The sequence below is a fragment of the Meles meles genome, chromosome 6 (genome assembly GCF_922984935.1).
Source record: "Meles meles chromosome 6, mMelMel3.1 paternal haplotype, whole genome shotgun sequence".
NCBI lineage: Eukaryota > Metazoa > Chordata > Mammalia > Carnivora > Mustelidae > Meles > Meles meles.
The window spans coordinates 46,757,031-46,784,967 of record NC_060071.1 but is presented as its reverse complement, the minus strand read 5'-3'; the positions used below and the strand labels follow the sequence as shown (position 1 = coordinate 46,784,967).

General features: G+C 48.2%; 1 protein-coding gene across 7 annotated transcripts in view; it reads right to left on the bottom strand.

Moving 5' to 3' along the window:
• The window catches only part of TLN2 (talin 2), a 424,186-nt gene that overhangs the window by 348,840 nt on the left and 47,409 nt on the right, over window positions 1–27,937 (bottom strand). For 4 of the 7 annotated variants that reach the window (XM_046008086.1, XM_046008085.1, XM_046008084.1 and 1 more), the window contains exon 2: window positions 1,171–1,260. The exons of 2 other annotated variants lie outside the window; for them this stretch is intronic. The gene's annotated coding sequence lies outside the window, so the exon portion shown is untranslated. Of the gene's footprint in view, window positions 1–1,170; window positions 1,261–16,197; window positions 16,330–27,937 lie in introns of all 7 variants that reach the window. One more of the 7 variants, XM_046008087.1, reaches the window with a different exon arrangement.

The window sequence follows — 27,937 nt, the reverse complement described above, 5'->3', positions numbered from 1 at the left end:
GTCCTGCCGTCTGTGAAATGGTGACTGCCCACCTCATGGGCTGGAGGGAGGGCTAAGATACAAGGCTGTGTGCCAGGCTCTTAGCCTAGCGCCTAGTACCCTGTGAGTACTCCCTCGATGGCTGTTGGAACTGCTAACTACTCAAGTGGTCTGTCCGGGTGGCTTCTCGGGAGATCAGCAGGACTTCTGAGAGGTCTGACTTTCAGACCTCCCCCCCCGACCCACCCCCCACACACCCGTGGAGCAGTTCCCCAAAGGTCACACTCAAAGGCAAATGTCCTGTGCTCCAAGAACCTTAGACCTTACTTCTCCAAACACAATCCACACAACGGTCGCACGGACACCACTGGGAACTTGTTAGAAATGCAGACTCCCAGGCCCCACCCAGACCTACCCAGTCAGGATCAGCTTTTTAACCAGATCCCCCAGTCGAGGCTGCTTTCGAGCACTCAGAACAAAATCATCCACCCAGTTAGGGCGTGACTGTGATAGTGTAGTTTTTACTTGGTCCTTCCCTTCCTTCCTGGAAGTTCCATGACCGCCCACACTGTGCCTACCTTAGCCACTGGCATATAGCACATCCATTCATTCACGTGATGAATATCTGAGGATGAATGGGTGGTCTACCAGATAACTAAAGAGACCAAGCCTGTTTTAAGGGCACAGCAAAATGCAGGCAAGGATGTAAGAGAAACATCAGGAGACAGAATCTGGGGAGGAGTTGGGGGAGGGGGGAAGAGGGTCTTTAAAGGAGTCAGATAAGGCTTCTCTGAAAGGAAGGGTAACATGAGGACAAGACAGGATAGATGAGGAGGAACACGTGGGCTAACAGGAAGGCAGGCAAAGCACAGCACCTGCATTTGCCCCCTTGAAGAGGCTGTTCCTGTGGGCTAGTAAAGATGGACAGTCAGTATTTGGCCCTGGTGGTCGAACAGAGAAGCCCTAAGCAGGCAGATTTGGAGGTCCCGTGCCCTTTATTGACTGCTAGGGGCAGAAAGGTCACGTCTGTGGCCACAGCTGCCATTTCCAAGGCTCCTGGAGCTGGGTGTGAGAAAGGCAGTCCCTCCGGGAGAGCTGGCAAGACGGTGGGACTACTGGCCACAACCCTCCAGCCCTCAAATTCCACAGGTCTACAGTTGGGTGCCAAGTAGAAACGTGCAGGTTACTCACTGTTTTCGACAAGCTGATCCAGGAGTTCGTGGGCAGCAAGACAGCCAAGGGTCCAGGAACCCAGCCCAGATGTTACCCTACAGCAGCGCGCTGGCGAAGAGACAAATGACATGTGTCAGGGCAGGGGTATGCGATGTGTTCCCAACACTGAAGGACACCAGTGAGGTTCTCATGAGAAAGTGGGCAGAAAAACACTCCCGAGGCAAGTGGTCTCTGGGCACTGTGCAGTACCCCCGGAGGGACAACCCGTCTGTCTTCAGTCTCAGGAGGGGCACCACCCCACCCCCAGCAGCCCCAGAGCAGCCCCTCGACAGATCCACCCAACACAGGGCCCCAGTTGTATGGTGTCCTTGAGGTCATTGGACCCATCCTGTCTATACAGAGGAGAGAAATCACGACCAAGAGGAGCTGCCTTGCCCAAAATTAGCAGCAAGTAATGGCAACACCAGGAATGGAATCACAGAATCAAGTCTATAAAGCTTGAATTTACCTGTAAATTACTTTCCTTAATAAAACTCAGTTTCTAAATGTTACTATTATTCCATCTGGCTCTTAACCGATGAAACAAGACAGAGCAGCCTGCATTTCCAAATCTTAATCCTTCCCCTAAATTCTCCCCCACCCCCCAATCCCCAAAGACTTCAACTGCCTAAGTGAAACTCCTGGTTTTCTTCAAAAACAACATGTAAAAGAAAAAGGAAATCATTCACATTTGAGTATGAGAAGTTTAAAAACTTTATAAACAAACAAACAAGAAACTTAAAACACCTAAAAAATCTCAATTTATGAACTAAAAGGAACACAGAACCAGAACAAAAGCTTCTTTTCCAGACATCAGGTTTACAGATCCAAGAGACCAGAATCCATCCAGGAAATGCTCCAAGACTAAGCAGGGCATTTCAAAAATGGGTGGGCTGAGACTGTTGTCAACGGTCATTTCGTTCAAATGATATGGATGCTCAGAATGCTAATTCTCTAGGAAAGGAGTCTCATTATGTTTTTAAGTTAATCTTCATCCAATTATATATTTAAGCCATAATCATGGAAATAGCTCCTTCCCTGGGGTTTTAGTTCCAGCTGAGCCCGACAAGTCAAGGCATCCCTGGGCACATCACGTGTCCTTCAGTGTTGGGAACACATCGCATACCCCTGCCCTGACACATGTCATTTGTCTCCTCTTCACCAGCGCGCTGCTGTAGGGTAACATCTGGGCTGGGTTCCTGGACCCTTGGCTGTCTTGCTGCCCACGAACTCCTGGATCAGCTTGTCGAAACAGTGAGTAACCTGCACGTTTCTACTTGGCCAAACTCTGCTGTCCTGCCGTCACCTCCTCCATAAAAAGAACACGAAGCTCTGGGATCCCACAGCTAAGGAACTCAACAATTCCCGCACATTGCTGGAATAAAGCGGAAAGTAACCTCACATTAAGTTAGGTCACACACAGCATCATCACTCCCTGCTCTGAAGAAGCGAATGTCCCTCATCATAGATTTAAAATGCCATATCTCTCAAGGAAAGGACTAGGAAGTTGGTCCTAACAATAGCTGCATTCTGTTTCTAGGCAGTGAATGTCACAGTGACAGGTGTGCCCCCACCCTCACTCAATAGGTATTTGGATGTGTTTCCCCAAAGGTCCATCATTTAAAAGGCCAAGGTTAGGGTTTCTCTTGCATCAAGTAGAACTTCGGCAGTGAGGTCATTTGTTTTGAAACTACAGCAACCATCCCAATCCCGCTCCCACCTCCCCCCCCCCATTCTGGCATTCTCGTTAGTTAACTCTGGGTCAAGAAAAGGAGATGCAGGTTTCAGAGAACATGTAAAGCATGCTGGGCCACCCGTGGGACGGTCAAGAATTCCACCCTGGACAATCCACAGTATAACTTACCGCCCATTTCCCTTTCAACACTCAGGCACGCTCAGACGTACAAAGTCAACGCAGACACACCAGCAGACCGAACGTATTTCAACAAGTCTTCCTCCAGCATTCATTAAAAAAAACAAAAAAGGGGCGCCTGGGTGGCTCAGTGGTTTAAGCCACTGCCTTCGACTCAGGTCATGATCTCAGGGTCCTGGGATCAAGTCCCGCATCGGGCTCTCTGCTCGGCAGGGAGCCTGCTTCCCTCTCACTCTCTCTGCCTGCCTCTCTGCCTACTTGTGATCTCTCTCTGTCAAATAAATAAATAAAATCTTTAAAACAAAACAAAAAAACACAACCTACCATGACGGCTGCGTAGTTCTTAACCTTACGGAGAAGGAGGGTCCACCAAGTCCTCTGGAAGGATCATGGACTCTTTCACCCAAAAGAACAGAATGCATGCAGTTTCAAAGAGTTCAAAAGCCACCTGAAGTTTCTCTCTGTACGTCTGGCTAAGGACCTCTGCTGAATTGAAACGTTATAAGGAGTCCCCTGTTCTAGTTCTCTCTAAACTTCCTATGACCCCTTTGTAAACGGGGGTGTGAATGACAACCCCATTTACAAAGTGATACACCAGAGCACGGACAACTGAGAAAATTGGCTTCTGGTAGCATTTCTGGTGGAAAAAGTCAGACCCGCAGCTATCAACACTCACAACAGCATGAGAGCTCTCTGTGCCTCTGGGGATCCTTTGCCGAACACTTTCAGCAGGAAGCTTCCCAAAGCTCTGTTTGTACTTGGTCACTGATTTTTCGAAACCCAGAATGAAATGAACATCAGGGAACAAAAATACACATTATTTAGGAATGCCTACATAGGTACTAACAAGAAGAAAGTCAGTATTAGTCCCCACAGAAAGACACTTGTCACCTCTGAGATCAAGGGGGAATCCTGTTCTGTATTTGTAACACTGATGGCTTAACCTGGTTGTAGGCTTCACAGACATTCATTTTCCTCTTCACACTGTACCTAGACACTTTATACACTCTTCTATGGATAGGTCACAAAGCAATGTTTTTTTTTCTTTTACGGGGGTGTTGGGAGTCAGGTCAATGATAAGGACTCTCAGCCCCCTTTTAAGACAGACCAGTAAGCCTGTGGAATGAGGTCTGTGTTTGTCAAAGGGTGGGGCCCACAGGGGAACAGTGAACATTCTGGCCCCAGGGGCACCGTCTATAAATACATTTTCATTTTTAAACGTCCACGCCCTGGGGCAGTCCTGTGCTCTGGGGCTGAGGCCACGCTGACCTCTGGTGCTGCCTGTCACTCTGGGAAAAGCTAGTGTTGGGTTTCTGCAAACCCAGAGGTCTTTCCTCTTACAGGCTCTGCCGGCCTATTCCTGTGGCACATTCTGTTACCAGGAACCAGCTCAGTCAGTCTTCCTGATCAGCTGAGAAGGCAGTGAAGGCTTGGAGGCTGCAGCAAGTGTGGACGAACACTTGACCCCTCCCCCTCTTCAGCGGGCTACAAAGGCCAGGGCTCCTTCGGTATTCTCCTTCGAGTGTCTCATCAATATTTGACTTTCCTCGGGAGAATTCTGCTCATTCACGGGGTGGTCAAGTGACCTGCTTACCAAAAAAATAGGTGAGATGTCTGGAGACATGAGCAGTAGAGTCTCAATTCCTAGCCCTTTGCACACACTTACCCGTATCATCTTGGCCAAATAAGAAGCACAGGCAATTCAGAAACGAGCCCTCTTTTTGTTTGTTTGTTTTAACAGACAAAGGTGTCACGTTTATCTTTTGGTTATAATAGCCAAATCATTGCCACCATGACATTCAACGACATTGTCACCGTTTTCGGACCTCTTGGATGGATACCCTGGGTAGACACAGCATAGCCTGTGCCTAATAAAGGAAGTGCTGCTGTCCCCCACCTCCTCTGAAAAGTCTCTTCTCCTTGCTCAAATCTGGTTTAAGAAAGCAAAAGCCCAAGTAGGAATACAGAACCCACTCTTTAATAGGTCACTTTCTTTAGAAGTAAACATTCCATGAGATCCTGCCATCTCTGGAACCCAAGACAGGCCTGGCTTTCGTGTGTGTGTGTGTGTGTGTGTGTGAGCATACATGCGAGTGCACGCACATGCATCACAAGCCCAACATTCTTCTGATGAATTCAAAACAATAGCTTCCAGGGAAACCATTGCTAAGAGTTCAGGAAAAGTAAAGGCCTGCCAATTCCAGGAGGACAAAGGGTTTCAGCAACCAACAAGGGAACCAAATGATCTCATGCCCCTTTCCCACTGAGACTCTAAATGGGACCCTTCTCAAATTCAGAATGCTCACTTACAGGCACAGTCACTGTTTCCACCCAACGGGACCCTCGGGGGAGGACAGCTCAACCGGGGAATGGATTCCAGAGGTAGCTTTATGATGTCTAACCCAGACAATCTGCAGACAAGGCCCCTCAGCCAAGGAGGGGGCTGACCCTCGTGGTGAGAAGTAAGACCCTGGTGTTAGTCACTGCATCTAACAGCTAGTTCCTTTCCAACAAGGTCTGGGCCAGGACTCAAAGTAAACCCTCCAATGACAGCCCTGCATTTCTGGGGCATGGGCCTGTGCTCAAGTGTCATTCCTAGTGATTTCCACATGCCTTGGAGGACACGGGCAGGAAAAAGCCACACCTCCAGGCCTCAGGTGCCTCTCCTCGCACGCCCTAGGTGACGGGATGGCCCCCAACCCTGAAGCGGTGGGTGGGAGGCATGGATGTGGCTCTGCTCCTGCAGCCCTCACGTGTGCCCCTTTTATTGCACACCCAGATGACAGGCACTGCGCTGAGTGCTAAGAGAAGTCAGTGGGTCCTTCTAAGGGCAAACGGTTTTAAAGAGTCTCCCCTGCAAATGCCCCCACACCTGCCACACGCGCGCACACACACACACACAGTAGTAGCCGTACTTCTGATATCTTCGGAGATAAGAGATTAAGACAAAAATGCTCTAAAATAAATTTTCAATCAATCTCACTATTTCCTACATACATTTTTAAAATAGCGGAGTAATTCCAGTACAGTTTTATTCCATAGGCAATACTTGACGCAGAAAGATTAAGGATCCCTTGACTAACTCCCACACACAATAGCCTGTGTTCTGCCCAGAACGAGGGCTGGGGTAGCAGTTGGGGGATAAAAATGACCCCAAAAAAGCCCCGAAATCCTCGTCGTACTTCAAGGCTGTTGGAAGGCAACTTTAGGTCCCAAGTGAAGGCAGGAAATATTTTTTAAGTAAGCCACAACCTGCATCATCTCCCGTGCCCTGTCCCAGCCAGTGCCTCCCCCCAAACACGTTCTCCTATAATTCCCTGTGGACAAATTGGGAAATCCCCATCAGTGTGCTTTTCATACTGTTCTAGAATCCTAATCCTCTCTCCTCTCCTGTCTCAGCCTGGAGCTCCTATAGAGCAAAGACTGCTCCTGGAGGCATCCCTCGCACCCTACCCAGGGCACGCAGTAGGCTCAGAGCAAGCAAACACTGAGAAGGGGGAGGAAGGATTCTTGATTGAGAACTTCACAGACAATTAACGTAAGTTAAGAATTTGGGGAGGAAGAGGAGTGTGACTGGACCTCCTCCAAGTACAGCATAACTCAGTGACTCCACGTTCACGTTTGAAAACTTACAAACCGTAATAAAGATACAAAAAGAAAAAAAAATTAACAGTCATCCCAAAGGCCCAGGCTATATGAGCAGCCTGGCTTCCCCATCTGTCAGTCTGACAACAGCAGAAAGACCCAAATTTTGACTCAAAGGTGTTCATTTTCTTCTTCCCTGTGCCTTTCTGTCCTGCCTGCAACGCTGCCTTCTCTACCTCCTTCCCCCCTTCTCCCCTGGGTGTGTTCTCCACACATTAGGGATACATTTCAAATTTCTTACCTTGGGATAGGAGGCCCTGCACAGTTAGATCCCTACCTGATTTCCAGACTCAGCCCCTTGCTACAGACAGACAGACAGACAGACACACACACACACACACACACACACACACCACACACCGCCTCCACGAACCACAAACCAGACTCCAGAGTGTTCTGGGATTCTCTCCGCCCCACCACTTCCTGCCTTCCACTCACCCACTTTGGTGTCTGTGCCCAAGTGCCACTCCTTTTAGGAAAGCCCAACCAGCATCACCGGATATAAATCTACCTTCCCCCCAAATCCAGCTCACATTCCACCACCAGCCCTAAGACAACCCCTTTAATGCTCCCCATCAAAATGAGTCTTTCTTTCCCTTACATGCCTTACCCTTCTGTCTCGCTGTGGCAGACCTCAGACCAGAGAGTTAGCTTCTGTGTGCCTTTCACCTCCCTGAGAGATGCTGGCGGGCCGGGAAGCCACCACCTTTACCTTTGTGCCCGACACAGCATCCAACACCAACCTTGGCCAACGGTGAAGACTCTGTTACCTGTGAAGTGACCGTGCCTTCATGTTTTCAGGGTTCTTGTGGGTGGCTCTCAGGGTGCCCATTTTAGAATCTAACCAAGCACAATGACAGCCTGAATACAGGTTTTGGGGTTTTCTTTTCTTGCTTTTGGTTTTTTAAGAGGTTTACACACACACACACATACACACACACACACCCCGCACTAGCTAAGTATTCAATCTCATCAGTCCTCCCCATTCAGGCTCTATTTCCCCAAGGACCAAACACCTCACTTTCTCTCCAAAGCCTGTGTTCCTCCGGGACCTACCCAGAAAGTGTGCAACTTTGGAATGCACAGGCACACTTTCCTTTATGAAGGACACAGCTTCTGGGGAAGGAGCCTGTTAAAGCAATGACATTTATACCTTCACTCTGTAGCCACGGATTTCTTGAGACAGGTCAACCTCCACACTTTTTCATCTGATTCACTGGGTGTGCCCTGTGGGTCTAGAATTTACACCATTCCCTTGGCCCTAAAATCCATTTGCTTATGAACAGATAGAAATGGCCATGTTGTTAATGCTCATCCCAGATGAGAAGTCTGCTTACATGCTCCAAGGAAAATAAGGAAGCAATATAGGACCCCAGTCAAGAAGCCTCTGGAATCTTTTTCCAAACACAAATGTTTCTCATTTGGTTCAGGCTCTGTTTCAATTACACACTGAGAAAAGACAAAAACCCCACTACCACCCACTCCTGCCTTCATGAAGACATTATAAATTATCTTTGTTATGTCATATAGTAAAGTTGCCTCACATAAGGTAATGTTGACAAATGGTTACAGGAGCAGTTTTGCTCAACAGCTGCCTTTATTCGTAGGTGTTCTTCATTCCTAGGTGTCCACCAGGCATCTGCCTTACTGCTCTCCAGAAACCGGACAGCATGGGGATGTGGTACAGTCTGAAGCCTTTGACATTAATTTCCAAAGAATGATCATGAAGAGTCATGAGCGTTGTTACCCAAAAACAACTCCTTTGTGCCACTAAATAACTTCAGAAACAAAAACTGACCGGACGGAGTGTCTTACTCTTCTAACTTTCCCCAGCTAGGTAATTTCCCCAGTTGGTAGTTTTAACTTTCAACATTGACTCCAAGGCCAACCCCACTGTTGCTATTTCAAATAAATTTCAAATAAATTTAGGAGATAGCATGCTATCTCCTCTGGCATTTTGTAGATTAGATCAACTCTCAGGTAACATGTTTAAATCCTTAGCGTCCCACAACAGCACAACCATACCCTTTACAGTGTTGGTTACAAGCTAATACAAGCCAAAAGCTCTCCCACTGAAGCCAAAAGGAAGGAAGGTAAACTTTTAAGTACATGAACTCTTAAAGGCTAGACAACCTTTATTATTGTGATCCCTTTTCCCCTAACGTCCTCTCTGTTGTTGAGCATGTGAACTTACCCTAGATTCAACACCAAGGATTTTTTTTTCCCCCACCAGAAATTTTACATGTAGAAATAATTTTAGTGAACCCTGGGCCCATGACTTAGTAAACTCTGCCAGAATTCCAACAAAATGCGGGGGCAGGGGGAGGGAAGCACCTGGCATCGAGAAGAAATTCTTAGCAAGCATGAGATTGCCTTCATTTATTGAGTTCAATGTTCTAGCTTAAATTCAGATCATGCAAATTTTGCACTTATTCAATACGTGCATGCTGGCTTTCATTCAAAAGTAACCTTGTGTCTTCCAAATCTCCTGAGCAAAATTAGGGCTCCAGTGAGAGTCGTAGGTTTATCCTGTGGTGTCATATACCCTGCTTCACCACCCAGAATTTCACCCCCATCCAGCAAGCAGGAATCTTGACCTTGCCCTTTCTTCTAAGACTAAGGAAACTACTGCCCAAGTATTTGGTGACCTGACCAAAAGAGTGGAAGGCAGGCCCAAGTACAGCACCCAGGTCTCCAGGCTCTCAATGGATGCTCTACTCTTCACATCCACTGATTCCCAGCAACTCTTGAATTCAGAAAGTCATTGTCTACTTCAATTTCTGCACCCACATCTGCTCTGTATTTACAAAAGTTGAACTTGTTAAGTGTTCTCTCCCAAGCTTACCCTAAGGTTTGAAAAATGGGATACCAGTCCATCACCATTTTCAGGTTGCCCGAATCTCCTTTGCCTTCAGAGCATTTTGATTTCTCCCCTATTCACTATGTACGTCATCTCCATGCACAACCATTAGCTAAAAACAAAAGTACAAGCTGCTTAGTGGAGACAAGTCCTCTGTGTCCAAACTCTAAGGAGAAAACCACAATCAAATCTGCTCAAGGGAAAACAGTTCAGACTCAACAGTTCAGTTCAGGCCTGTGTTTATCGCTTTCTTCTAAATGGCCTTTGAGCCAGTTTTATGTGCTGTAAGAGCTTTAGTAAACACTATTTTAGCTGTGTAGTTGACATTTCAAAGCAAAAAAAAAGTGTGGGAGGAGGGGAGGGATAGGGTTCAAGCTATCTAAGAGTTCTATTTATGAATTCCCAGGGCCATCATCTACAACTGAAACACTGGTGGTCAACCGGGAAGAATTCTCCCCCAACAGGGCATATTTGGCAACGTCTGGAGACATTTTCAGCTGTCACAACCGAAGGTGGGGTTGGGATATGGGTTAATGGCAACTAGAGGGTCAAGGCCATGGATGGTGTTAAACATCCTATGACACACAAGGCAGCCCCCACAACAGAATCATCCAACACAAATGCCAACGGCATGGGGGCTCAGAACCCTTATTAAAATACACAAGGCAGGAAGAACGCTCAGGCAACGTCCTAAGTCCTAATTCTTCCTCTGGGGGGCTGTCTGGTCTGGACACAGCACCTTAATTTCTAGGTCTCTGGTTCATTGTCATTTAACGACAATGTTGGCCCACTTAAGAGATTTTGCAACCTCTAACACAGACTCAACCGTTTCTTCTCAAAGCCTTCCAGGACAGCGGTTCAAGCCTGGAGCTACTAGTTGTCTCTTACCCTAACACCTTGGATCAGGGCCATTTCCCCACCAGTGTTCTCTCAGCCCTATCTCACTTCCATTGGGAGGAGCATTAAGACTGAAAACAACTTGTTTCTCTCTATCACCCCCCACCAAAGAAGTCCCTGATGACCTCCTCAGGTCACAGAAATGAAAAGCAGAGAGTTCCTGGACCTGAGGAGCTCCTTCCAACTCTAAAATGATTCTTTGCAGTCAACAAACTAAGGACTAATGTGGCAGCTTTATTTTGAATTCTATATTCTTTTTAAAAACTTTTATTAATCTCTGTCAAATAAATAAGTAAAATCTTTTTTTTTTAAGATTTTATTTATTTCTCTGACAGACAGAGATCACAAGTAGGCAGAGAGGCAGGCAGAGAGAGAGGAGGAAACAGGCTGCTTGTGGAGCAGAGAGCCTGATGTGGGGCTCGATCCCAGGACCCTAGGATTATGACCTGAGCCGAAGGCAGAGGTTTTAAACAACTGAGCCACCCAGGCGCCCCAATAAGTAAAATCTTAAAAAAAAATTTTATTAATTGATAGAGAGAAAGAGATCACAAGTAGGCAGAGCAGCAGGCAGAGAGAGAGGGGAACGCAGCCTCCCTGCTGAGCAGAGAGCCCCATGTGGGGCTTAATCATGACCTGAGCCAAAGACAGAGAGAGGTTTAACCCACTGAGCCACCCAGATGCCCCTCGAATTCTGAATTCTGCTTTGCAAAAATGTGTATGCAACAAAGTGAGACAGCTTTGCAATAGAATTAGAAGGAATAACACAGGTACAACTGCACTCAACGACGTATATGGGTTTTGCATTTTCATAATGCTTGGCAACCATAAATCCAACCTGCCACCCCAGCTTAGGGGATAGACTCAGAATCCAGTCATTGTTTTATGGATGGAAAAACTATGCCACCATCTTGCCATTCCCAAAACCTTGTCTCCTGGATCTAGCTGAATGCACGCCTCCCACGGAAGAAACCAGATTAATGGAGAGGCTCCTGAATGGCCTCTAGAACCAAAGAACACAGAACTGTTTTCCAAGTCAAATTCTCACTTTCAGAAAGAGGGATTTAACACGTCTGACACGGGGAGAGGATTAACATCTTTAACTACCTCCATTGAGTTCACCATTGCGCACGTGTTCCTTGGACAGTACAGAACAAGGAACCACCCACCCCAACACACTGCAAAGGAATCTTACTGTCCCCATCACGCACAAGTCCAAGGGTTCTCTAGATCCCAAGCTGGGACAGAGCAGTGGGCTAAAGGAAAAAATGGGAGGAAACATCCAAAAGAGGAACCAAGAGGGAAGCTGAACTTCTAAGGCTAAAAGGCACACAGCCTAGGAGCTAAAGGATCTCATAACACATTTCATTCACTTCAAACAAAAACAACAACCAGTTACCACGAATTTCCTAGTACATCCACCATTCATAAACCCAATCAGAGAGGTAATCCAAAGACTGTGGAGGGGGAGGGGGAGACAGTGCAAACACCACCGATGGCAACAGAGGGTTAATGTCCCAGAGCCAGGCTTCCTCTCAGCAAGCACAAATCTGAATTCGTAATAAAAATGCTGAAGGACTTAGTCACAAGCCCTCCCCTCAGCCATCAGAAGGAATGGCAAAAATGCTGAGTGAATGCTGGGAGCCAGAACGATTCCATTTTCCTTCTAACTGTGCAAAGAATTTGCATTTCAAATGAGCATTTCATCAGACCTTCCAAGAATGCTTGATATTTGGCTGCTACGAAGAGTAAAAGTGATCCACTGCAACTCCAAGTTTCTAATTATTTACTCGCAGCTCAAGTAGATTCTTCCAAATCAGAACTGAAAATACAGTCCAATCACATAGAGAAAAATACGGATGAAAGGGTAACTTCCTGTTGACTAAACTCTCCACGAAGTTCACTGTACTTTCTATATGGTTTCCCATTTACAAGCAAAGTAGTATCAGGAAATGAAGATTTATTCTAAGAACTCAAAAGACAAGTGTTGGGAACATCCAACACTTTTTGTTCAGCAACCAAGGGTTGCGCGTCAGCCGGGAGAAGCACGGGGTGCTGGAGCAGAGCGATGCATGGAGCCCAATGGCAGGAAAAGCCCGGATGGGGCCCCGGCCAGGAAGGTCACCGCCTCTATTCACAGGATCGGTCCTTCACCAGCACTGCTTCTCAGTATCCACATCTGGAAAACAGAGCTGTCACTTGTTTTGAAGGAGGGTGGAAGCGAAAAGAGGATTCAGGGGGGCAACACCAGGGAGCGCCTCATCACCCCTCAGCCACCAGAGGCGGGGTCAGAGAGAGGGGAAGTCAGTGGGTGGCTTCAGCCTTGCTCCCTAAGAGGGACAGTTTTCAGTGGTTTATTAAATACAGCAGAGCCTTTCATCTTTTTCACTCACTATGAACACTGGCGGGTGGAAAGAGGATACAAAAACATCAGTGGAAGTTCAGAAAAGGGTTACCCAAGTCATGGGCTGGGAGAGAGGCAGGAGGCACCCCTGTTTCGAAGGGGAATAAATCCTCCCAACCAGCCACAGGGCCCGTGGCCACAGCCAACAGCCCAACTGTACAACAAAAAGGCAATTCTTGGGAGGCTCAAGTTGTTTTAGTGTCTCCTTCCACATCCTCCTGACGACGGGGGTGGCTGCTCTGTGGCCAGGATAGATTTTCACCAGAGCTCCATTTCCCAACAAGGGCATTTCAATTAAAGATGAGACCCAAAGCAATGCAATAGGGAAAGAGAAATCCGAGGATGCAGTCCGGCCTGCTGCCTCCACGTGGTTCCCATCCCCACCCAAGCCTTGCACCAAGCTGGCTTTGTGTTTTCCAGTCCGAGAAGGGAGGCTTGGACCAGCCGGCACAGCCACACCCCCAGCTGGGGGCCTTTGCCTCCCGCTCCTCTCTCGGTCACCTACAGCACGACCCCACCCTCTCCCTAAACACAGCAGACTTCCTGCCTCCCTGAGGTGGGGTTCCTCTCCAACATCCCTGCCTGTAAACCCCCAGGCTAGGAATCTCCTCCCCCAGGGTCCAGGAAGGGGAGCTAAGGGCTCAACACCAGGAAGTGAACAGCAATGGTGAATTCTAAAGCAGACTCTCCTGACCCACAGAGAGCCAGCCACCTGCTTACCCGTCATTGGCCCGCCCACAGGCCTCTCAGGAGACGGAAGCCAAGGCAGGCTCCACTGTGGACAGCATAGAGCCTCAGGGCAGGGCCTGCCACCTGGCCCTCTCTGTCTGCGAACCTACACTCCGCAGTGCTCCCTCTGTGATCTGTTTCCGAAACACAACAGCCCTCCTTTCTGACTCCCACAAAGCAAAGCAGCCTGGACTATGAATTACTTCACGTGCTCAGAGAGGATCTAGCCAACACCTGTATTTCCCTCTCCTGTGCTGACCCAGCCACTCCTGGGCCCGCCGCAATCCCCATCAGAGCTTCTAACTACCTCTAATTAATGTCCCTCTGTTGTAAATCCATTTCAAAGGACATGCAAGGCTCAAAGGAACAGTGGAAAGGTAGAGTTACCATTTAAAAAATACTTCACCTTTTTTGAATAACACACATTCATATTTTGGTATCCTCTTATTTTTCTGCCCTGTAAGGTAGATAGAGCAATTAAATGGCCTTTTTTTTTTTTTTTTAAACCAGACCCACTGCTTGCCAGACATGGCTGTGCCAGCTGACCATGTGAGTTAGCAGACTCTCAGAATGGTGGTTTAACCACCATGGCCTCCCATCACATCCCCTGTTACCAGGGAGAGGGGGCAGGAGTAGAGAAGAGAGAAAGAAAGAAGAAATGCCCCAGGCTGAGCGGATCTGGATGCCAGACAGGACCACTCAACACATCAACCCCACATTTTTTTTGAAAGGTTTATTTCAGAGAGAGACAGACAGGATGAACACATGCATGGGTGGAGGGGAGAAAGGGAGAGGGAGAATCTCAAGCAGACTCCCCATTGAGCAGAGTGCAACATGGGGCTTGATCCCAGGACCCCAAGATTATGATGTGAGCCAAAACCAAGAGCTGGATGCTTACCAGGCGCCCCCCCAAACCCCACATTTCTTTTCGTATACAACCCTTCCCCCACATCAGGGTTTCAGAGACATTCCACAAATGGTACAGAAAAACCAGAACCAACTGGACACATCCCTTTTGACAATCAGCATGTCCCTTCTCACTACACCAACTCAGGAGGACAAATGCCAAGCACAGAAGGACTCCCAATGGCAAAGACTGCAAACTTACCATTCCTAGTACCCATCTCAAGGAATCAGGGAGAGGCAGGCAGATGACCCTGCCTGATCCTCCACACTCAGAGAAACTGGAGAAAAGCCTGGGCACAAAAGCAAGCTTTGTCCCCACTCGCCATCCCTATGCAAGCCCTTGCTCCAAGGCTGATCAGCAACAACCAGGGCAGGCTGCTCCGGGAGCCGGCCGCCAATGAAGGCTCCATTGTTGCCTCCTCTGAATCTCTCCACATCCCAAGACGGAGAAGCCAAGGCCCAACAACTGGTGGTGAGGCAGAGTGAATCAGACCTGACTGTCCCGTCACCATCACTTAAGGGAAGGTTCTTTTGTTTTCCCCGGCTTTCTGGCAGATGCTTCCAAACTATGACTATTGATACCACCACACAGGTAGCTCAAGCATTCCAAACCACAAAAAGAAAACCACCCAGACAATTTGTCCTGGGTGCTCAAGGCAGGAGATGACAAATGAGAGGCCCATCTATAGTAGGCAGCAAACGAGCCAAAACGGGACTTGGCCACCCATCCCTGGGCTCTTCCACCTGGTAGCTGGTCCCTACAGATGTGCAAGCAACCCCTTGCTTGCCCAGTCACAGTGCCACACACCTCCCCTTTGTCCAGGACCTCAGCTTGTTAGGACTTTGTAATGGGGGGAGGGATGGTAGAAAGCACCAACACACCCCAGGCAGCCTCCTGTCCCTCCATATTCTGGTACATCCTGTTCGCAGCAGGAACTCTCCCCACGCAGAGTCACCCTCCCAGGGAGGCAGCTCATTTCAAGAGGTTCTTCAGCCAGCAAGGCCGGACCCCCGAGGAAGACGGGGCCCAGCGCCCCTGCAGTCACCTGCCTCTGCCTCAACAGGCACCTCAAACATCTCCAGAAAACTCCAAGGAGATCCCCCTTCACTCCAGTACACAGGCAAGCTCAACAGCACCAACAGGTTGTTCAACACTTTGTAAGGCATGATGTCCTACCAGCTAACCCTCTCCCACTCTGTATTCCCACCCCACAGCATGTGGCCTAATGCTAACTTGTCAGAAGGCCTGTCTGCACGCTTCCCTACAGCGGTGCAGCAAGAAAGAGCAGAGCTAGGGAGAACCTGGGCTGGGAGGCACAAACACAGAGGACAGCAAGCCCTAGGCACAGAAATGGCCACAGATACCCATACTTCCAGTCTCCCAGGGTAATGGGAGTCTCTGAAAGCATACTATGTGATAAGCCCTCATTCCCATCCCCATCCACCGGGAATCTAAAATTAGCCTGAAAAAGCATGTCTTCAGCCCACCTGATAAGTGTCACTGCCCCCTCTGGCAGTAACTTGTCTTGGGGAGTGCTATAAATACCACCAAAGCCTACCCAATGTGAATTATGAATACCAGGAATAGTTTCAGGGTTTCCAGGCACTGGCTGTGTGACAGGGGTGTCAAATTCAAAGTCGCCTATGCAAGACGCCGACCCAGAGAACACTCAAATCCCCTGGGCCCAGCCCCACCTTCTAAGCCGTGGGGAGGCTCCACTGGTGAGCACATCTGCCTCCCGCGTGGCCGAGGCTGCTCCCGTGGCGGTTCTAGAAATCCCGCAGATGCTCCTGGCCTCGTGTTTCCCAGCTCGGAAGTCTGACGGCCTAGAACATAGTCAATTTCAAGTTACCTCAAAGGACAGTAGGGTGTCAGCCTTCCTGGATATTTAGAGCTCAATCAGAGCTTTCAAGGGAGAAGGCACTCGGAAACAAAAGGCTGGAGGGGAAGCAGATAGCGACCGGATGATCTTTGGTCTCCCCTGGAGCTTGCATCCAGAGGGCGTTTCATTAGATGTTTGCGGAATCATCTTCGGGTCTTTGCACTGCAGAGGTTCACAACTGCAGAATCCTAACCCCCACCAGGAGCTGGACTAGCAACCCGGATACCGCTAAGGCAGCTTGCCGAGCAGGCAGCCAGCAAGGACCCTGTGGGCCTGGGTGTGGGATAAAGCCCTCAGCGCGCGGGGTAGGGGAGGGAGGGAAGTAGGCCTGGAGGACAGAAGCCTGGAGAACGTGGACACATGCAGGAGACAGGAGGGATGGCCAAGAAAGAAAGGTCCCAGGGGAAGGCAAGTCACGGGAGTAAGGTGTTCTAGAGGCAAAAAGGAGAGGGTGCTAAGGGAAAAGGAGGATGAACAGCAAAATGGGAAGGACAATGGAGGTCAAGCTGTAAGATCTGGCCATCGAAGGGTTGCTGGAGCCTTCCAGGCAGCGGTTCTGGTGCAGTGCTAACTGTAGACGCTGAAGAGTAGGGACAAGACGTAGACATTCATCTTATTTGAAGGGACCAACCAAGATCCAACTTGGCACTAGTCAAGTTATAAAAGTAAAATAAAAAATGAAGCCAACTTCATCAGTTCACAGCCCCTGTCTGTCTGTCTGTCTTTCTTTCTTTCTTTTTTATTTTTTGATTCTATGTATTCAACAGAGACAGAGAGAGAGATAGCGAGAGAGGGAACACAAGCAGGGGGAGTGGGAGAGGGAGAAGCGGCTTCCCCCTGAGCCAGGAGCCCAATGCAGGGCTCAATCCCAGGACCCCGGGATCACAACCTAAGCTGAAAGCCAACGGTTAATGACTGAGCCACCCAGGCGGCCCCACAGCACCTGTCTTTTAACAGCCTGTGCCCTCCCATCTTCTGGTCCTTGTTCCTTCAGTCTCAGCCACCCAGAAAGCCCTCCCCTGCTTCCTGACAGCAGACACCATTCCAGGCTCAGTGGAGCCATCCTTCCACGAACCCCTCTGAGCTCTGCAAGCCCCCCTCACACCCAGCCTGAGTAGTCTTCCCTGACCGGCCAATTGTGGGGATTTGGTCTCCCCATCCCATCCCCTCTCATCACAGGCTTCTGCAGGCAGACTCAGGCTTCTCAATGCTCCCTATTGCCTCAGCAGGTGCCACATCCCTTTGCTCATAGCAGACCCTCCAGGAAGAGCAGCAAAAATGCCTGTTTTCAAACCTGTTATTTGCTCTCTTCTTTGCTTAAATTCTTAGTGCTTAGTAACAGACATAACTGCCCACACAATACCCCAATGTCAACGAATTCCCTAGCATGTCTGATAATGTCAACCCCTCAGGAAGAGCAGAAGCAGAAAATCAATCTGGCTGGAGGGAATGGTGGGTGGGGAGAGGGGAAAAAACAAGATGCTAGCATCTATCTCTTCTCCCCACACCCCCCCTCCTCCAACTCCAACTCACATGGTCAGAGGAAAGCAGGGCCTTGGGAAGAATGCTCTACAAGCCATCTCCTCAGATCTATATCCCAAGGAGTTCGGTCCTTACTAGGTTACGCAGGGCCACTCTTCCTCTGAAGTGCTGAATAAAGGAAACCAGACTTCCAGGACCTGAGTCAAACTAAGGAGCTGAACCGCCGTGCTCAGAACACCACATCTGCCACCCCAGCCCTGGCCTCCCAGGGCCAAGCTCAAGTCCTACAGAGTTAAGGCAGATGGGGACCAGTAGAGGTGGTGGTATAGAGCCAGCACCCAACTTTTGAAGTATTCACTCTGAGGCCCCGGCCCGATGCCCCACCCCAACAACCAGACCTAAGGATGATCCCATAGCCCACGAAGGTGTCCCCTGGCTGGGTCCCAAACTCCTTGCTGGGGCACCTGGCCAGAGAAGGAGCAGCCCATCAGCATAGCCAACTAGCTTCCTCCACTAAGCCTCGAAGCTGGCAGCACTGTCCATTACAATGTCAAGGTTTCCCAGTACCTGGGGACAGCAGTTGAAGCCCACTTTTGGGTCCCAGAGGCTTCCCTTCTTTTTGCTTCTTCCTCCCCCTTGTACAAATGTTTGCTTGAGGACAGCTCTAGAAACTGACCTCAGTGGAAAGGAAATGTCTGCAGTACAATCAGGGTTGAGTCATTAAATATCACGTAGTCCCTTGGGAAAGAAAGAGGCAAAAATGACCCACAAACTGCTAGGACTTCAAAACCCTAAAATAAATTGTCTATGTCTTCGCTGTGGACAGAGTAACGGGTACACCCGTGTCCTTGGAGCCTCAGGAGACCTCTTCAGCAGGCGTCCCCCTCCGCTCTCTAACAGGCCACCGAGGACCAGGGACCCCATCTGGAGAACAGAACCAAACCCTGATTTTCTCCACCTACCCACCAGCAGCTACAGGAAGGGCTCACACTGTTTGCAAACCCTGCAAACTATTATTTTCCCTCCTCCAAAACACTGAGGGGAAAAAAGCCAGCCAGCCCCAGGAACCCAAATCCAAGGGGGAGGGCAAGGGCAAACAGCCACACAGAGAACCGAGGAGGAATGATTCAGCGTCAGCCTGACTTACTCAAGGCAAACACTCATCATCAGTCACATTTTTGTTGAATTCACACTTGGAAGGCTGGCTCAAAGTACCACCAGAAAGAATAAATCTGAGGATCATTGGCTGTTGAACAGCAAGGGATAAGAGGGAAACTAAACATCAAGTTTCGATTTTTCACACTACATAAAAACCACCCCTCCACAGCTGGCTCCATCAGTCAACAAGAGACACCACGGCTGGGGCAGACACACGGCTTGGCTCTGGGGGACCCCTCAAACACTCCCCCTGGATCCGTACTAGCAGGTGTCCTTGGCACCTGCACAGGAGTAAGTGCCCTGAGATTAAGGCCCTGACTTTTGACACCTGCCACGTACAGATCATATTTTGACCTATCTGTAGACCTAACTGATGGAAGTCTATGCAATTAATTTAAAACTTGTGGGTCCAAGCGTTGTTTACATTCTACCACAAGCCAAATGACCTTTCTCTCTCCACCTGCCATCCAATCCACACATCTTCTGAGATCTTTGTAACTAACGATATGGCCGTTCACTGATAAGCCACTTTATTTTGGGTTTATTGGGTTGCCCAGATTTTGGCCAATAAAAATGCAAGATAACTAGTTAATCTTCAGTTGCAGAGAAGCCACAAGTAATTCCCAAGTATGCCCCCCACCACACACACACAATATAGGGGAGATGTGTCTGTGTGTGTTTTCTGTTTATCTGAGATTTAAATTCAACTGGGAAGTCTGTACTTTATCCAGCACCCTCAGTTCAACATTCTCGAGAAAACACTGAAGGCTGAGAACAGCTGGAAGCAAATTTTGGGATCCCCCAGCTGTCAGCTCATTCCACATAGCAGATTAGCTGAGGCAGAACACTGGCCTTGCCCCTCTGGACAAGGACAGGCAGAGGGAGGGGGAGGACTGTCTTCACAAGAGAGAAAAGCCCCTTGTCCTCTACTTTACTCAGAGGGCTTACTTAAATGCCAAGAAAAATGTCAACTTTAAGACAAAAAGGACAAATATTTTCTAATTCCTCTTAATGAGGTACAGAATACACAAATTCATAGCAACAGAAAGTAGAATAGTGGCTGCCAGGGGCGGAGGGTCAGGGGAATTAGGAGTTAGCATGTCCTCAGTATGGATTTTCAGTTTGGGATAATGAAAAAGTTTGGCCGATGGAGAGCAGTGATGGGTGCCCAATCGTGAGAATGTACTTCATGGCTCAAGTGCCAAATTTTACGTTGTTATTTTACCACCTTTTTGTCTTCAACTAGCCAAATTCTTCCCATTTGCAGTTCAGCTAGGTTTTTCCCTCTCGTTGATCTAATTCATCTCCAACTTCATGGAACAGTATCTGTTGCTAAGAATCTTACTGTTTCCGAGGAAAACAGATCAGCAAGGCACAGATGAAAAGACCAGGAAGGAGACCAGGAAGGAGCTCACTTGCTGCTGGAAGGCCAGTTCTTGTGGCCACCTGGTCCCACCCACCCGGGCCTCCAAGGGTCCTGCAGAAGCACCCCTCAGTCCACATTTTTCCTTCTCTCTCTGTGTGTTCTTAGGACCTGTCACCATCCTAGGCCCAGGCTTCAACATTCCCTAGAAACCTTCCAGGAACAAAGCCCAAAAGGGTTGAGAGCACTTCTCTCCACAGGCATCAGGGAGGTCTCTGGGGCTGGTCGGAGCTAAGGCTCACAGCTCCACACCATCCTTGACACGGGAACAAAGAAGCGACAAAGCCTGGGGACCCAGAACCGACCTTCAAATAAAGAAGCACAACCACGGAGGATGGACAATGCAAAGAAAAGAAAGTTCAATGTCTCAGACACCAAGACTGAGCTCTTCCCCACTTGCTCCCCAGGGACTCCAGGTGCGCACACGTGCAAAAACACACACATGCACACACACGCATGTGCGCGCACGCCCTCTCTCTCTTTCTCTGACTCTGGAGGACCCAGACCAAGGATCCTGTCAAATAGATACCTGACCTCAAGTGGCTGGTCATATGCCCTGGCGCGGGGCGGGGAGGGGAGGGACACACTGACCTACAACATTTGAGAACTTCATATATTGTTCCGGAATGTACAAGTAGAAACAAAAATACCGGCAAAGTCAAGGGCCGGTAAGTGTTGTGGAAGCCCACAAACCTTTGAATGGCCCCAGGACTAACTGGAGGCAGCAGTCAAGGTTCCCTGGCTCGGCACTGATCAATCCCTGAACCGGCTAGCAGCACTGTGTAGACAACTCCTCTTAAGAATCCAGATTCCGGGGTACCTGGGTAGTTCAGATGGTTAAAAGTCTGCCTTTGGCTCAGGTCAGGATCTCTAGGTTCTGGGATCCAGTGCTACCTAGGGCTCCCTGCTCAGTCGGGAGCCTGCTCCTCCCTCTCCCTCTGCCACTCCCCCCAGCTCCTGCGTGTGCGCCCTCTCTCAAATGAGTGAGTTAAGTCTTTAGGAAAGGGGCGCCTGGGTGGCTTAGACAGTTAAGCATCTGCCTTCAGCTCAGGTCATGGTCCCAGAGTCCTGGGATTGAGCCCCACATCAGGCTCCCTGCTCAGTGGGGAGCCTGCTTCTCCCTCTCCCCCTGCTGCTACCCCTGCTCATGCTCGTGCTTGCTTTTTCTGCGTCAAATAAATACATCTTTAAAAAAAAAAATCTTTAGGCAAACAAAGAACCTAGATTCTCCTTGGCCCTTACTTGCCCACCCTGTCTCTGGCCTGACCAGATAGTTAAAGGGGCACAAATACCCCTCACATTCATCCGGCAGAGGCAGGCTGGGGTGCCAAAGGCTCAGGGTATCATTAGAATACTCTGAACAGAGATTTTCTGATCTCGAGAGCCTCAGAATTGTACCAGTGATTCCCATCCCCATCCTGATTCCACTCCCAGCCTGTAATGGGGCTCAGCAGTCATCAGGTTTGGCAAGAACCCCTGGCCATGCTAAAGGAAGGGATCCTCACACCTTATCTAACATACTGAGAAGCAAAATTTGAGCCTAAAAAAAATAACATGGTCATGAAGACTTCGTAATGATATAGGGGAACACTCACAAAATAATGTTAGGTAGAAAAAAGGCTGAATTCCCAACTACATATTCTGTGGGGATCTATCTATGTTACTTCTACACCAATTGGACTGGCTCCCAAGTTCACCATGAAACCTGTCTCATATACACAGTGACTCGGGTCCTATCAGCTTCTGAACTGGCCTGTTCCATCCGCTGCAGTGCACCTGAGTGATAGGGTCACCTGCCTCCACTCCAGCTAAGAGTGGGATCTTGTGTTCAGGCGAAGAGCATGGTTGGTGAGGAGAGGAACCTTCCATCAGGGGGACTTTTCTGAGTGAAAACTGAAGGCTGAGGACTCCCAGGACACACTGGGAGGTCAGCTGGGAAGCTGGCCGGCCAGAGCAGGGATTCTCCCCGACAGAGTGGAAGACAACAGTTCAAAAGGGGACTTGGGTTCCAGCCACAGAAACACCTGGGGCCACTAAACGGTTATGAGCAGCAGCACACAATTTAACTGTGTGGCACAACTTGACAGGGAACCCTAAGCTTTTTGCTACCAGGACAGAGGAAACCACAAGTAGGAAGCAAAGGTGGGAAAAGTATTTAAAGAAAATTAAGACAGAAAATCATGGAACGACACACACTTAATTGGGAATGCTGAGCCAAGAAAACACAGCCACTTTCTGACCTTCTCTTCTCCTTTCTATATGCATGGTTTGGCCAAGGTTCTGTTGTTTTAGTTTTTAAAGAAAATTTGGCACTCTGGGGCCCATGGCTCTCGGCACTGGCCCAGTCTTGACAGAGCAGGTGCTGTGATCTCCAAACTCCTTTGCCTTCTGCTGGCTCACCTTCCTTCTGGCTGATCAAGCACCTCCTTCAGGCCCTAGGCTCCCGGCAGGGGAAGGAGCAAGGAGGGGAAAGAATGTCAGCATCAGGACTGAACTGGTGCAGACCATCTTTCAGAAGCAAGGAATTCAGTTACAGGTAAGACTTCCCTAGACCCCTTAAGAGGAACCACAGTACCAGGCACCCCCGTACTCATCACCCACCATCCATCTGGTCCCCTCCTTTAAGAGGTGGTCGATCTCTAAGGCTTCTCTTGATAAGTTAAGCCACTTCATTTCAAGCCTTGAAAACTATTGCTCTGTGACACTCCATTTTTCTTACTGCCGTACCATTTAATACCCAGCATTCAGTATTTTATATTAAAATCGGTTATTTTTGCTACACATCAAAAGCCAATTTCCCCTCAAACTGCGAAGCTGAGATATCACCAAGGAATATAAAAAAAAGTAAGAAGCCAGGTCCCCTGCAAAACTGTACAAATAATGCCCTCTCCCCATAGTGGGGGAAGAAAAAGCAGCCCCCTCGATAACTAAAAGCAATTGCAAGATGGGGCATTCTCTCTCTCATCTGCTAATAGGATACACTGCGTTCTGACATTTTAAATTAGGTCAGGACTTAGGTTCTGGTGTTGGGCTTTTAAAGTACTTCCTTGCTTCAGATTTGGGGTAACAGAGTGTTAAGTCTAGAGACCCCTTCCTGAATTATTATTCCTTACATCCAAAGCTTATTTCTATTATTTTCTCACAGTTAAATACCTGTCTGCCCTTTAAAAAGTAAAAAGCGTCTCTGATTAAAAATAAGCTGTACCATGTGATTGAAACATAAATGTCTTTCCCTGCCATGCATTGCAAATGTTCTAGCCCTTCATCGCAAGTAATCAACCTGTCAGCTCTCTGTAATGCATTTTTTCTGCATAGGTTTTGTAAGAACTAGGTGACTGAGGGCTCTGAAGGAAGAGAAAACCCCACGAAATAAACTGAATGAAGAGACCAGGCTCTTTCCAACCTGCCCAGTGCAAGCCTGATTCTTCCCTCCCTGGATGGCTCTAGTAAGACCATGCATTTCAAGAACCCCATTTGCAACAGAGAGTTTAGTTCAATAACTCCTAATTCTACAAAGGCTGGAATGTAGTTGAGGAAAGCACCGTGGAATTTGGGCCTTACAAATGGGAACTCTTAATTTGCACTGCTGTGGGCCTCAAGTCCACAGCACACGAACCTCCTAAGCCTTCCCCAGGGTAACTCTAGGTACAAGAGGTCCAATGGAAACTAATGTATGGTGAGAGAGAGTCTATGCAGGCTCACTGGGCCTAAGCAGAGCCAGGCTGGTTTAGCTCCAAATTCATGTCCTAAATCCATGGCTTGGGGCTTGTTAAAAATACAGATTCCTTGGGCCCCTCTCCAAGGAATTCTGCTTTAGAGGCTCTGGGGAGGGGCACCCCCGGCGACTGAGTGCAGCTTGTCCCTGGGCCAGCCTGAGCAGCTCAGCCTTGGCCCACTGTGGGTTAAGGAGTAGCCAAGTTCTATTTTGGGGCCATGAGCCCCTCACAGTAGCACGTTAGGAAACTGGGAGGCTAGAAATCAGCTTGTTTCTATTGGATACAGCAGGATCAAAAATAGAAAAGCACTCTAGTGAGAGATGGTGGGGAAGTGAGTTCCCCTAATACCCTCAGGGGATTTGGCACTTGAGATGGGTTAACTCTGTCAAAGGAACACTCCTGAGAAGAGAGACTGATCCACCGAAGAAAGTGTCAGGGGTCCATGTGCTTACTTGTCTGGCCAAAGCTGCCAATGGCAGTTGTCATAGATGCCTGCATTCTCAGCAGCAAGGCAAATCCAGCCTGGCCCTCAAGACTCTGCCCAAAGCCCACCACCTCCTTAGAACCTTGTCTGGCTCTCCAGCTTAAAGCCACCTCTCCCCACTTTAAGCTCCTAAAGTACTTATCATGAATACCACCTTCCCAAATGGCATTCCACTAAATTAGTGCATAGTCTAGGATATTAAGGAAAAAAAACATTACGGGGTCCTTATACAAAACAAACTGTGGGCAACCAAAGACGATGCAGATGTGCATTCATTATAGAGATCAAAGATGCCAAGAAGGTGTTCAATAAATAAACTGCTTAATTTTATTTGACCCAGGATTTTCCCAACTCAACTGACCTAGGAACCTATCTGTAAAGGAAAACCGATCACCATCTTGCAGAACTGATAATGCACAGAAGAGTCTGGGAAACACTAATCTACCCTATTCATCTAAAAATTATTTCTTTAGCTTGCTCTTTAACTGACTTTAAGAGCTAATCTTGTCTTATTCAACTTCACTTGCATATTATCTTCTGTAGAATATTCTTGATACCAGGAGGTCTTACAGGTCTCTGAAGGCCCAGCAGCCCTTAGTGCAGCCCCTATATGGGAGAGACAACTGGTGTTAGATCTAAGGGTATAAATGACATATGGGTCTGAAAATATAGTCTTTTTTTTTTTTAAGATTTTATTTATTTATTTATTTATTTGACAGACAGGGATCACAAGTAGGCAGAGCGGCAGGCAGAGAGAGGGGAGGGGAAGCAGGCTCCCCACTGAGCAGAGAGCCCGATATGGGGCTCGATCCCAGCACCCTGGGATCATGACCTGAGCTGAAGGCAGAAGCTTTAACCCACTGAGCCACCCAGGCGCCCCTGAAAATATAGCTTTAAAAAAACCTTAGGGAGCATCAGAAAAATGAAGCTCTGGGATACCTGGATACCTGGGTGGCTCAGTCGGTTAAGCGTCTGTCTTTGGCTCAGATAATGAACCTGGGGTCCTGGGATGGAGCCCCACATTGGGGCTGAGCAGGGAGCCTGCTTCTACATCTGCCTGCTGCTCCCCTGCTTGTCCTCATGCTCTCTGACAAATAAATAAAATCTTAAAAAAAAAAAAAAAAAAAACTAAAGAAAAGAAAAACGAAGCCCAGAAATGTAAAATGGATTATCTCAAGTCACAAATACAGAACAATGGTTAGAACCCAGCTCTTCCTACCCCTTAGCTAGAATTTCTTCTATAGTTTAAGTGAGGCTTTTCCTTCCAAGCTCCAGCTGGTTTTCCAGCAGATCCAAGAATATGAGGTATTCATCAGACCAAGTACAAAGAAGTGAAACACAAGAAGATCCAAGAAATACCTGAGTTTGCTGGAGCCAAGTCAAGCACTCTTTAAAGATTCCCCAGTGCCTATTTAGAGTTTAAGGCTTCACAGCTTAGTATCCTGGACAGGAAAGGTCTAGGACACCTGTTTGCAGAATGGAGTAAGACACTTGACTATTAGACTATCACATTAAATATCTTCTTATATTTACTTCTTAGAGAGCTACATTTCTACGCATAAGGCCTGATTATATTCAAACACGTGCCACGTAAGGCTGTGTTTGTGTGCCCAGACACGTGCGCCTGGGTGTCCACGGACATACAAGAAACTCTGCTTGCTCCTAATGAAGTCCAGCGATAAAATGGACATAATTTTGGATTCCTCCACTAGCCTCAAAGCAAAACAGAATCAACCCTAGCCTAAACACCAAAATCACCCAGGGAGGGGAGAGAAGTTGTTTGCCAATGCACAATCAAGACCTCCAAAGGGGAGAGCTGTAGGTCTCTACCCTTCTGCAAAGGCCACAGGTAGTGCCAGCTCACAGTGTGGGGGTGAGAACTGCTCTCTGGAGGCCTGGCCAGCTACATCTCACGGGCAAGCACTGCCTCCTGTGCATTTCAACACATCTAGTTCTACTGCTAAAGGTCAGCTTCTCCAATAAGGCCTCCCTGACCCTGGCTTCCCGAAGCCTGGCATTCACTCTGCTATCCCAAAACCCCTATCAGCTGTTGTACAGCTGTACAACACTAAGCATTCTCCTGGGAGAATGCTTACATTCTGTACAGCCAACACTAAGCATTCTCCTGGGAGCTCTGACCATTGTCTTGACGGTGCTAACTAGAATTTTGTTCAAGCCTAAACTATAGTTCCCTGTACTTTGCAGTTCCTCACTTAGGCCTAGTGTGTTCTCAGCTACCACCAACGCACACATGCAAACACACACACACACACACACACACACACACACACACACACACACACATTTCATATGCCAGGCAATGCTGCACAGCCCCTTGTCCCTGTCCCCATGCCCAGATCTGGCATCAAGGGCACTCCCAGCGGCAGCTGGCTCTGACTCTACCCCTTCTGCCCCACTCAGAGCATATCCAAAGCCATACAAGAGAAAGATGATCTCATATAGGCAATCACCTTGTTTCTCATTTTCCGGTAGGTCATCCATCCATCAAGTTGAGTCCTTTAACCAGAAAGTAGTAGCCTATCACAGCACAATTCATTGTGCCACATTAGTTAGGACAATGAGGTTAACAACTGCTGACTTAACTAGTTACCAATAGCCTTCTGCCGATGTTGGAAATGGATACAAAGTAAAGAAGGCTAAGAAATGATGGTCCTTTGTCAAGTAGAACTATCAATGGAATAAAATTATCCGAAGTCTGTATTATTGCATTCATGGAGTAAAATATGATGGGAGTATTCAGAAATCTGAGAATTCACAAAAGCTCCTAGACAAAGGCCTTACTAAAACCAAAGACTACTATTACTATGCTTTTATGAAACTCACCTCTCACATCATAGTCAAGAACCATACCATGTGTGGGCCAAGGCCATCTGAAGACTTGGTTCACACGGGATTTTTTTTTTTAAAACGTTCAAGGACACAGCAAGGGAACCAATGACCTTGCCTTGTCATTCAAGGCAAAGGCCACTTCTCAAACCACCTCATCTTGTCCTCTCAGCAGCACCTAGATCTCCTAAACTCACCCACCTTCTCCATACATACCCCCCATCCCCATCTCATTCCTCTCTGGCCACGCCAGCTCAGTGTCTTGTTCACCTCACTCCACCAAACCATTCACTATCAAGGTCCCTCCAAGATTCACATTAGTAGACTCTAAAAGGTTTCTTGAGTGGATGGTGAGCTTTGTTGACACTTAAGGATCAACTGCTAGAAACTGGATTCCCATTTTATAGGTATCCTAGAAACTGATCCCCAGACTCTCCAAACG